Source organism: Heptranchias perlo, unplaced genomic scaffold (genome assembly GCF_035084215.1).
Source record: "Heptranchias perlo isolate sHepPer1 unplaced genomic scaffold, sHepPer1.hap1 HAP1_SCAFFOLD_275, whole genome shotgun sequence".
NCBI lineage: Eukaryota > Metazoa > Chordata > Chondrichthyes > Hexanchiformes > Hexanchidae > Heptranchias > Heptranchias perlo.
The window spans coordinates 284172-296583 of NW_027139287.1; the positions used below are offsets into that span (position 1 = coordinate 284172).

The 12412-nt window shown below is 47.3% G+C and overlaps 1 pseudogene; it reads left to right on the forward strand.

Moving 5' to 3' along the window:
• Positions 1–6052: 6052 nt before the first annotated feature.
• On the forward strand, positions 6053–12395 carry LOC137310788 (zinc finger protein 551-like; annotated as a pseudogene).
• The last annotated feature ends 17 nt before the right edge of the window (positions 12396–12412 follow it).

The window sequence follows — 12412 nt, forward strand, 5'->3', positions numbered from 1 at the left end:
CTCAAACACCGAGCCTGAGCCTGAATTAAGAGGACCAAGTCCCACGTGACGGCCAGGATCAAGTAGGCGAAGGGAACGACAACCACCACAGGATTGTGATCCGGGGACCAGTGAGTGTGTATAAATTAGAGTATAAGGTGATACGTTTGTGCCGATTAAAGTATAAGATTAGAGTAAAATAAATTAAAGTATAAGATAGAGCATAAGGATATACGTAATGATTGACATGAGTAACGAGGGGAAACCCCTTCCTCCGGACGTCCCGGCTCTGCCCACCAGTGTCTCTGTTGTAAAACGAGTCCAAGAGGCTAATTTAAAATATCAGTGAAATGATCAGGAACGGATGGAAGGAAACGAGTCCAGTCGTCGATCAAATAGAGTGGTGGGCGGGACACAAGGCTGCTAAACAAATTAATTATGGCACCGTTCTGCTCGCTAGTTGGGCAGATCAGACAGGATCTTTAATTAAGAACATAAGAACATAAGAAATTGGAGCAGGAGTAGGCCAATCGGCCCCTCGAGCCTGCTCCGCCATTTAATAAGATCATGGCTGATCTGATCCCAACCACAAATCTAAAGAACACAAGAAGTCGGAGCAGGACCCGGCCACATAGCCCCTGGGCCCTCTCCGCCACCCACAGGGCATTGACCGATCCGAACTCAGCTTCATGTCCAATTTCCTGCCCGCTCCCCATAACCCCTAATTCCCTTTACTTCGAGGAAACTGTCTATTTCTGTTTTAAATTTATCTAATGATGTAGCTTCCACAGCTTCCTGGGGCAGCATATTCCACAGACCTACCACCCTCTGAGTGAAGAAGTTTCTCCTCATCTCAGTTTTGAAAGAGCAGCCCCTTATTCTAAGATTATGCCCCCTAGTTCTAGTTTCACCCATCTTTGGGAACATCCTTACTGCATCCACCCGATCAAGACCCCTCACAATCTTATATGTTTCAATAAGATCGCCTCTCATTCTTCTGAACTCCAATGAGTAGAGTCCCAATCTACTCAACCTCTCCTCATATGTCCGCCCCCTCATCCCCGGGATTAACCGAGTGAACCTTCTTTGTACTGCCTCGAGAGCAAGTATGTCTTTTCTTAAGTATGGAGACCAAAACTGTATGCAGTATTCCAGGTGCGGTCTCACCAATACCTTATATAACTGCAGCAATACCTCCCTGTTTTTATATTCTATCCCCCTAGCAATAAAAGCCAACATTCCGTTGGCTTTCCTGATCACCTGCTGCACCTGCATACCAACTTTTTGATTTTCTTGCAATAGGACCCCCAGATCCCTTTGTACTGCAGTACTTTCCAGTCTCTCGCCATTAAGAAAATAACTTGCTCTCTGATTTTTCCTGCCAAAGTGCATAACCTCACATTTTCCAATATTATATTGCATCTGCCAAATCTCCGCCCACTCACCCAGCCTGTCTATATCCCCTTGCAGGTTTTTTATGTCCTCCTCACTCTCTACTTTCCCTCCCATCTTTGTATCATCTGCAAATTTTGATATGTTGCACTCGGTCCCCTCCTCCAAATCGTTAATATAGATTGTAAAGAGTTGGGGACCCAGCACCGACCCCTGTGGAACACCACTGGTTACTGGTTGCCAGTCCGAAAATGAACCATTTATCCCAACTCTCTGCTTCCTGTTTGATAACCAATCCTCCACCCATGCCAGAATATTACCCCCAATCCCGTGATTTTTTATCTTAAGTAATAATCTTTCATGTGGCACCTTGTCGAATGCCTTCTGGAAGTCTAAATACACTACGTCCACTGGTTCCCCTTTATCCACCCTATACGTTATATCCTCGAAGAACTCAAGCAAATTTGTCAGACATGACTTCCCCTTCATGAAGCCATGCTGACTTTGTCCTATTAAATTATGCTTATCTAAATGTTCCGTTACTGTCTCCTTAATAATAGACTCCAAAATTTTACCCACCACAGATGTTAAGCTAACTGGCCTATAATTTCCAGCCTTCTGCCTACTACCCTTTTTAAATAACGGTGTTACATTAGCAGTTTTCCAATCTGCCGGGACCTCTCCTGAGTCCAGGGAATTTTGGAAAACTATCACCAAAGCATCCACAATCCCTACTGCCACTTCCCTCAAGACCCTAGGATGGAAGCCATCAGGTCCAGTGCGTATATTGACCGGATAATTGAACGGTATGAACATTGGGGACTGAATATACAGATCCATCCTTGGATTAGATGAATTGTAGACTAATGGGGGAGACCGTCTCCTCCACAGGACTTTTTGAGATCTGTACAAGAGGTTAAAGTTCGAGTTTTCAGTCTGTTGGATCTGGAAGCGCCAGCAACGGAGGAGTTAGACGATTTAAAGGTTTGGGGGGGGGAATTGTTAAGGCAATGGAGGCTCAGCAGCACAAAACGCCGCAGACCGAGGGCCTGCCCGAATACAACCGTATCTGCCCTTCGGCACCGGTACAACCTGGAAATGGGGAGCCGAAGTCCATGGCCCCTGTCCGAGTAAACCCAGCCGGAGGGGCAGCAAATGGGGAAATGGGAGGCATGGGCATAATGGGGGAATCTCAGCCTTTTACACCACAGGAGAGATCCAGCCTGATCCTTCTCATTACTGACCTGAAGCGATATAATCCCAATGTCGATGTATGGGCAAAGATACAAAGCGCCGCCCGACATTTTAATCTGTCCATGTAGGACATAAAATATATCATTGAGGTTAAGTGCCCCTCCGCTGTCCATGGGGCATTGCCCCCTTGGGATTTGCAGGTCCCAGCTACTATGGTCGAGTATGACACCCAATTTGAAGCTCTAAAGACCTGGGTTCAAGATGGATTGGGTAACGGCACTGCCACCTGGACAGAACTCACGGACCCACGACAAAACCCTGGGGAAGACCCCAGTGCGTATATTGACCGGATAATTGAACGGTATGAACATTGGGGACTGAATATACAGATCCATCCTTGGATTAGATGAATTTCACATGTATTAGTCGTAGTGCAGTTTGTTGTAATGTGCTTCTTGATTTTCATGGCATGTAATAAATGTAAGCAGAGGATGAAGGGTTTGGCAAAGGTAGTAAAACAGAGCCTGGGTGAGAATGTCCCCATTGTCTCTGTGATTTCAACTAAGAAAACATCTTAATGGTACCGGGACTAGCACCCGCTGGGGTAAGGTGCATGTAAAAGGGGAGACAATCATAGTTTGATAGGATTATCAGATGCTCTGCCTCTCTTCCACCCGGACTGGTGGCCAACACGAAGGGAACCTGGTTAAGATGAGGTCCAGCATCTTGCATATGTAAATATCCAGGGGATGCCTAGGTGCTTGCAAGAGGGCAACACTGAGCGGGGCATACCTATGGGCAACCATGGGTGACGGATAAAGGTTGGATATCTTGGGCTTAGCCAAGAGCCCAAGGGGGGATATTGTAGGGATAAAATTTGGATTAAGGGCTGTAAAGGGGTGGGCCCCAATTCACTGGTATAAAACGGTCTGAAAGGTACCATTCAGTCTAGTTAGGCTGGAAACAAAACACAAAGCACCATGGGATACTTGACTATGTTAGCCCTTTTCAAACTAACATGGATAGGTTTAGCTGACCAAGGACATTCCCAGCTTACTTGAGAAATGTTTAGAAGGAGTCTGTTCCTGAGAAGAGATAAGAGTACAAAGGCGGATTGATGAAACATCTGCTGATGGCATGGGAAAGAAGTCAGTTTGGCTGCATAACTCAATAAAACTTTGTATTCCAGCAGACCATGTTCCCACTGAAGATCCCTCCCGATAGTGATAACAAGGGGAAGAGATAGCTCAAAAATGCGAAGTTAGAGTGAAGCTTCTGCAGCCCATCAGCTTCTCACAGGGAGGTATTCGAGTTCAAAGGGCAGGCCTAGTAGTTGATTGATTGATTAACCCTATAAACCAATGATGTGTTAATATTACCATGTATACACCCCCATTAGTAATTAGTGGGTGTTGTCTAATAAACTGTATAAACTAAGTTGTATTGTCACTTTTCCCTCGAGAACGAGGTCTCCAGCTGGGGTGGCTGAGACTGTTCTCCTGTGTACACTCGTAATAAACTATTGATCTGGGTAACACCTGAGCCTGTTAGTTCTGTTTTACCTTCCGGATTTTCCTCGCTTACGGTTTGGTGTCAGAAGAGAGCTCCTAGGGTTGGTACTCATAATACCCGGTGATGGCACCCGGGGAAGGGAGTTCCCCTAATCCCTGAAAGAAAACCTTTCAGCTCTCTTGTTTTTCCAGGACCAAGGTCAGAAGATCGAGTCAATTGTTTCGGGTGTTACGTATCTCTCTCTCTTCCTTACAGGTACACGGGCCGGCCCCGGTACTGTCACCACGACCGGACATATCGACTCTCCAACGCTCCGTGCTATTGGTCACCCAGACTGGAATATAACGAACCTCGTCCCGGACACGCCTCTTAAATTTTGAGCTCACGTCATTTTTTTTCTTTCTCCTTCCCCTCCTCTCGATTGCTTTCCCCCTTTTCCCAGGTCTATCGGACCCCTCTCCCCCTACCCCGGCCCAGCATTGGTCCCTGAACCTGAGACAGTAACGACTTGAACACTATGAAATGGTCTGTATCAGGGACGATAGGATTGTTGGGACTGCTGGTTGAAAGACATACTTGCTCTCGAGGCAGTACAAAGAAGGTTCACTCGGTTAATCCCGGGGATGAGGGGGTGGACATATGAGGAGAGGTTGAGTAGATTGGGACTCTACTCATTGGAGTTCAGAAGAATGAGAGGCGATCTTATTGAAACATATAAGATTGTGAAGGGGCTTGATCGGGTGGATGCGGTAAGGATGTTCCCAAGGATGGGTGAAACTAGAACTCGGGGGCATAATCTTAGAATAAGGGGCTGCTCTTTCAAAACTGAGATGAGGAGAAACTTCTTCACTCAGAGGGTGGTAGGTCTGTGGAATTTGCTGCCCCAGGAAGCTGTGGAAGCTACATCATTAAATAAATTTAAAACAGAAATAGACAGTTTCCTCGAAGTAAAGGGAATTAGGGGTTACGGGGAGCGGACAGGAAATTGGACATGAATTTAAATTTGAGGTTAGGATCAGATCAGCCATGATCTTATTGAATGGCGGAGCAGGCTCGAGGGGCCGATTGGCCTACTCCTGCTCCTATTTCTTATGTTCTTAAAGCTGCTGACTCGGAGTTGGGATGGTGTAGGGATGGGTTTGGTACACACACAGGCTATATGGATGATAACCGAGGCGGGGTGGGTATGCGTTAGTTGTGATACCGGGGAGCGGAGGGCCATGTGCTGCCAAAACAATCAAGGGTTTTGGCATCCCTCCTGTACCCCCACCAGGGTTGAGTGTTAAGAATACGGAAAAATAGAGGAGCTTAACGGTCCTACCCCACCCAAGTGGAGTGCAAACCGGATGGGGGAGGGCTTCTGGGTCTGGTTCTGGTCATCCCAGTCCTGACCCCGGAGACTCGGGGGCGAGAGGTGTATCGGGTGCAGAATATTGGTGTAATAAAAGACGGCATGCATGGATCTCATCACAATGTGTTACCTTTTGCAGTGATAATAAACGAAAATTTGGTCGGAACCAAATTGGAAGGATGTGTCACTCGACATGCCATCATAGTCTGTCCACAGACGATCAGCCGAAGCCCACAAGCCCAATGCGGATTTAACAACACTGACCTGGAAATTAACTGCACCATGGAGGCACTGGACGCCGACACAAAACCCACTCAAGTGGCTTACACCGGAAAAGGCAAATATTGTGTGATGACTCATTTAAGCTCGTTCGAGTCGGCCTACTTAATGTGTGCCAGCCCCAGTCCGGAGTTTAGCTTCACCCCGGAAATTCCCGTACGAATTGGACACGAGGAGCTGGTGGACATACACCAGGACAACACGACCTTTCTTCAAGTGTCCGAAGACATTAGGAACGACGTATGGAACTACATCAACACGATTGGATATCCAATACCTCCATTGCCCGAACACCTGAGACAGTTACGAGAGAAGGTTGAACATTCCCAGCAGGTGTATTATACCATGGAACAGGGGAGCAAGGAGTTGAGGAAAGACATAGACGCGATCAAGGTGACCATGTGGTGGGATCACTTATGGGACTGGGAACTAAATGGATCCGACTAATTTCCCATGTTTTGGTCATGGTGCAGTTTATACTGGTCTTTATTCTGCTATGTGTTGCATGTAAGAAATGTAAACGGGCTGCGGCAAAACATCTGGCTGGACAGGTGGTTAAAACAGCTGGTGTATGCGCCCCTCCCCCACCCGTGATTCAGATGATTTCAGCCGCTTGTGGGAAAAATCAAGTGTGTGGGTGAGGAGAGCAGCAGGAGATTGAATCGGGAATGGTTTTAATGTCAATGACTAATTACCCTCTTTTGATGCAGACCCGGTGCCTCGACAGTCGGCCGCCTCGACAGGACTCATGTCGGATCACATGGGACCAATAAAGGATCCCCCTGGAATAGCCAGTGGGCTGGGGAGGGGAGAGGGGGAGTAAATTCGGTTGATTATTAGACAAAACCTCAGTCACTTGCGCTCTAGCTTTTCCCTGAATAATCCAATAATCCAATGTCCAACCCCACTGTAAAGGTGTTTTTCGGAGGTTGGAGGGGGGACTGTTGGACTGGAAAATAGGCTTGTGAACAGAAATCCAAAACCTCCAGCCCCTCCTCACCTAACCTGATATATATATATATATATATTAAAGAATGATTAGCCACTCCTATCCTCACACACACAAGTAGTTAAATCGCACATGTAGCATTTAGGTAGCAGCAAAGCATGATGGGATACTTGACCATTATGGGAGCAGCTTGTAACCCACACTGTAAAAGCTGACAAAGGCAGGTTTGTTGGATTTGTGTCCACCACCTCGCTTATCTCCAGAACACACCAGGGAATGTTTATTCAAGGCCGAAGCCGACATTGTTTATCCTAACCAGCTCACTTCGGATGATTAAGGGAGGAGCGGTGGATATCTCCGAGGTTACCCCAGCTCAAGAGGGAGTCAGATAGGAAGCAGCTGCTCAGGACTTTGTGAAGACCCTTTGTGTAGTTTCAATGTCTGGGACTTGTGTTTATTGATAAGGGTCCTCCTCAGAAATGTGAGATGTTTAATGTCATGGGACGACCCAAGGTAGCCCCTGACAAGGGAGTGGCAGGCTGTACCACCCAATGAAACCCTCTGTAGTTACGGAGACCTGTACCACATTCTACGGCAGGTGGGTGTTGCTTATTGAAAGGTATAAACATGCTTGTAGTGCTGACGTTCCTTTGAGAGTTAGTCACGAGCTTGAGGAAGCTGCCACTCTCCCTTTGTGCACAAGGTTTTCTAATAAACTTTAACTTGGTCAGCAGTTCCGTCTCCGTCTGGTTTTGCTCCAAAAATTCGAGTCTAATAAGGCTGAGGATTGATTTAATTGAGGTGTACAAAATTATGTGTGGCCGAGATAGGCTGGAAAGGAAGGACCGATTTCCCTGAGCAGAGAGGTCAATACACAAGGGGCAGGGCATAGATTTAAAGTGATTGGTAGAAGGATTATTGAGGAGCTGAGGAAAACATTTTTCATCCAGAGGGTGGTAGGTGTCTGGAACTCACTGCCTGAAAGGGTGGGAGAGGCAGAAACCCTCAACTCATTTAAAAGGTACCCGGATATGCACCTGAAGTGCCGTGACCTACAAGGCTATGGACCAAGTGCTGGAAAGTGGGATTAGGCTGGGTGGCTCATTTTCGGCTGGCGCGGACACGATGGGATGAATGGCCTCCTTCTGTGCTGTAAATTTTCTATGATTCTATGATTCCAATTAACAGCAAGCAGGGTAGTTCAGGGATCATGAGAACATTACTGAAGAAAAGTAACTGCTGGGAACCAAGCAATGTGTCCTTGTAAACCACAGATGAGGGAAGTTCCAGCTCCAGTGACAGAGATGGATCACAACAGGGTATAAAAGTGTGGGGATACTGAAGGAAGGGGCAGTTGGGACTGGAGACACCGGAGATCAAGCTCAGGGAGTCCGTGGTTCCATCCAGAGGGCTGATCTCGTCTGCACGGGGGATTTGCATGTTTAGTCTGGTATGGGAGAGGAAAGAGAATTTGCTCATATATTTCTTCATGAGGTATTAAAGTTGCTGACTCTCAGACTTGTTAATTAATAAGACAATGCATTATTTAGAACCTTCCATCCCTAAGTCTCTCTGCTGCTCTACTTTTAAACTTTCACCATTTAGTTTACATTTCATCTCATTTTTCTTCCTCTCAAAATGCATCACGTCACATTTCTCTGCATTAAATTTCACCTGGCCCATTTACTAACCCGTGGACGTCACAGTGAAGTCTCTGACACTCCTCTTCACAGTTGCCCCGGTGCCAATTTTGGCGTCATCTAGAAATTTTCACCTTGTGTCCCACATAACCAAGCTCAGATCATTCTCTATATTGAGGTTAGCAATGGTCCCAACACTGACCCTGGAGGACACCACTGTTTACATCCCTCCAGTCTGGAGAACATCCATTAACCACTACTTTCTGTTTTCTGCCCCTTGCACAACTACCTGTACACACTGCCTCATTCCTTTTAATACGGTAAGTATTAACGTTTATCAACAAGCCTCCTGTCCGGCATCTTACCAAACACCCTTTCACAATCAATGCAAACAACAACCACGACATTCCCTTTATCAGTGGACTTGAGTTATCTCAAATGATCCATGTTGGCTGTTCTTAGTTAATGTGTTTTTCTTACAAATGTTGAAATGTTTGCTCCACCTCATCTGGTGTGATCTGTTTCAAGACGCAACAGAAAGGTCATTTTTCATACAATGAGGGACATCTGGGCTTAGACCCGCCCATTCGGTGCCACAACTCCCACCCCTGACACACTCCGATTGGTTGGAGGACCAACTCACCCATCAGCCGCCCACCCCTCAAGTCAATTTCCGCTCCTCCTCTTGTTCCGGAACTCTCCTTAATCACCAGGACGGGATTAGTGTTGAGACTGACATCCTGAGGTGCAGTTCGAAAATAAACATTAATTGAACCCGTCCGTTGCAACATTTAATAAAACGAAATTAATAAAAGTTACCGTAAAAATATTTTCTGGAGGTCACCAAAGTGGGGGAGTGCCTGCGCTGTGTGTTTGTGCCGATTTAAATGACACGAAGAGCTGGTGTTTCAGTTTATTTTATTATCTTTGTTCCAAACGCGCTCTTCCTGCTTCCAATGTCTTTGTTTTTCGGCCTGATATTAAGAGCATCAATGGCGGCTGCATCACCCAGCATGCAGCGCGGTACAGATTGTGCCCTATCTGAATCAGTGGAGCCCAGTGCGCAGGCGCAGTAGTGACTCATGATCGGGCAGTGTGTCCTGAGCATGCGCGGCCAGTCGAGGCTGCGGGAGGAGCGCGTTCGGTGCAGGTCAGAGGATCGGAGCAAGAGGCTCAATAAACCCCGGGGCCCGGGTCCGGGCTCAGGCCCAGGCTCAGGCTTTACAAACCCCGAGTGCGGCCCCAGACCCGAATATAAAACAGTGAACATTATCCCCCCCTCACTACCCGCCGGGAAATGAAGGGGAAATGGGGATCGGTCAGGGAGCGTCTGTAAATGAAGGAGAAATGGTGATCGGTCAGGGAGCGTCTGTAAATGAAGGGGAAATGGTGATCGTTCGGGGGGCGTCTGTAAATGAAGGAGAAATGGTGATCGGTCAGGGAGCATCTGTCAATGAAGGAGAAATGGTGATCAGTCAGGGAGCGTCAGTAAATGAAGGTGAAATGGTGATCGGTCGGGGGGCGTCTGTAAATGAAGGAGAAATGGTGATCGGTCGGGGGGCGTCTGTAAATGAAGGAGAAATGGTGATCGTTCGGGGGGCGTCTGCAAATGAAGGAGAAATGGTGATCGGTCAGGGAGCATCTGTAAATGAAAGACAAATGGTAATCAGTCAGGGAGCGTCTGTAAATGAAGGGGAAATGGTGATCAGTCGGGGGGCGTCTGTCAATGAAGCAGAAATGGTGATCGGTCGGGGGGCGTCGGTAAATGATGGAGAAATGGTGATCGGTCAGGGAGTGTCTGTAAATGATGGAGAAATGGTGATGGGTCAGGGAGCGTCTGTAAATGAAGGAGATATGGTGATCGGTCAGGGAGCGTCTGTAAATGAAGGAGCAATGGTGATCTCTATATCTTCAGTCATCCAGGGAGCTCTAGCTTTGGATGCTGTTCCTTTCCTCCTCGTGGGAATCTGTCCACTCTGCACCCAAACCAACTCCTCCTTGAAGGCCTCCCACTGTTCAATTACTGTTCTGCCTGACAATTTTTGATACCAATCCACCTGGACAAGATCCCTTTTTAACTCACTGGAATTAGCCCTCCTCCAGTTAAGAATTTTCACATTTGACTGTCCCCTGTCCTTTTCCATAACTGTTCTAAACCTAATGAGATTATGATCACTGCTGCCCCACTGAAAGATGCTCCACCTGCCCCACTTCATTCTCCACACCGAGCCCACTGCTGTACTCACACTCTCACACTCACTCACACTCTCTCACACCCTTTCACTTATGGTTTAGGGCCACTGAAAGATGATGCGATGGATTTGGATTTCAGCACAGTGAGGTGGGAGAGTGTGTGGGACGGGGATTTACAGCTTTGAGTAATGAGAGAGGAAATAGTGTTCCATAGAAAGTAGAGTTATCTGATCTGAATTTCTATCCTGTAATTACAGTGATAACTTTTATAAACTCCTTTTACAGGGGAGGATTTACAGAGGGAAACTCAAACCAAAGATCACGTCAAGATCTGACAGAGTCACTGGATTCATCAGGACCTGAATATCATCGGCCTTTGAATGTGGAAGGAGAAATGTTTGTCTGTTCTGTCTGTGGGAGAAGATTTCAAACATCAGTGTGAGTGGAAAAGCACCGAGACACACACACCCGAGTGAGAGTGTTCCAGTGCACTGACTGTGGAAAGAGCTTTCCCCAATAACACAGCCAGAAAAAACATCGCACCATTCACAGCGGGGAGAAACCGTACACGTGTTCTGTGTGTGGACGAGGCTTCAACTGATCGTCCAACCTGGAGAGACACAAGGTCACCCGGACCATGGAGAAACCGTGGAAATGTGGGGATTGAGGGAAGGGATTCATTTCCCCTTCAGAGCTGGAAACTCATCGACGCCGTCACACGGGGGAGAGGCCGTTCTCCTGCTCCGTGTGTGGGAAGGGATTCACTCGGTCATCCAACCTCCTGACACACCAGCGAGCTCACTCTGATGAGAGACCTTTTAAATGTTCTGACTGTGAGAAGAGGTTTAAAAGCAAAAGTAATCTGATGTCACACCAACGCACTCACACTGCGGAGAGGTCGTTCACCTGCTCCGTGTGTGGGAAGGGATTCACTCAATCATCCATCCTGTTGACACACCAGCGAGTTCACACTGGGGAGAGACCTTTTAAATGTTCTGACTGTGAGAAAAGGTTTAAATGCAAAAGGAATCTGCAGACACACCAATGTACCCACACTGGGGAGAGACCGTTCACCTGCTCCGAGTGTGGAAAGGGATTCACTCAGTCATCCACCCTGTTGACACACCAGCGAGTTCACACTGGGGAGAGGCCTTTTAAATGTTCTGACTGTGAGAAGACGTTTAAAAGCAAAATTGAACTGCTGACACACCAACGCACTCACACTGGGGAGAGACCATTCATCTGCTCTGTGTGTGGGAAGGGATTCACTCGGTCATCTCACCTCCTGACACACCAGCGAGTTCACACTAATGAGAGACCTTTTAAATGTTCTGACTGTGAGAAGAGGTTTAACAGCAAAATTGAACTGCTGAGACACCAACGCACCCACACTGGGGAGAGGCCGTTCATCTGCACCGTGTGTGGGAAGAGATTCACTCAGTCATCCATCCTGCTGAGACACCAGCGAGTTCACACTGGGGAGAGGCCGTTCACCTGCTCCGTGTGTGGGAAGAGATTCACTCGGTCATCACACGTGCTGAGACACCAACGAGTTCACTCCAATGAGAGACCTTTTAAATGTTCTGACTGAGAAGAGGTTTAAAAGCAAAAGTAATCTGCTGTCACACCAACGCACTCACACTGCGGAGAGGCCGTTCACCTGCTCAGTGTGTGGGAAGGGATTCACTCAGTCATCACACGTGCTGAGACACCAGCGAGTTCACGAAATGAGCAGGTCCAACGAGCCGGTCTGTAACACAGGCCAATGACTCAGTGCAGCTCGTGACCCAGTCACTGGGCTCCGTTATAGCCTCTCCTGTCAGTAACACACAAAGAGAAATTGTAAATCTGAAACAGAAAGAGATAATGTATCACACTTCATATCAACCACCAGTTTTTCCCTCTTTCCGGCTTTTAAAATAA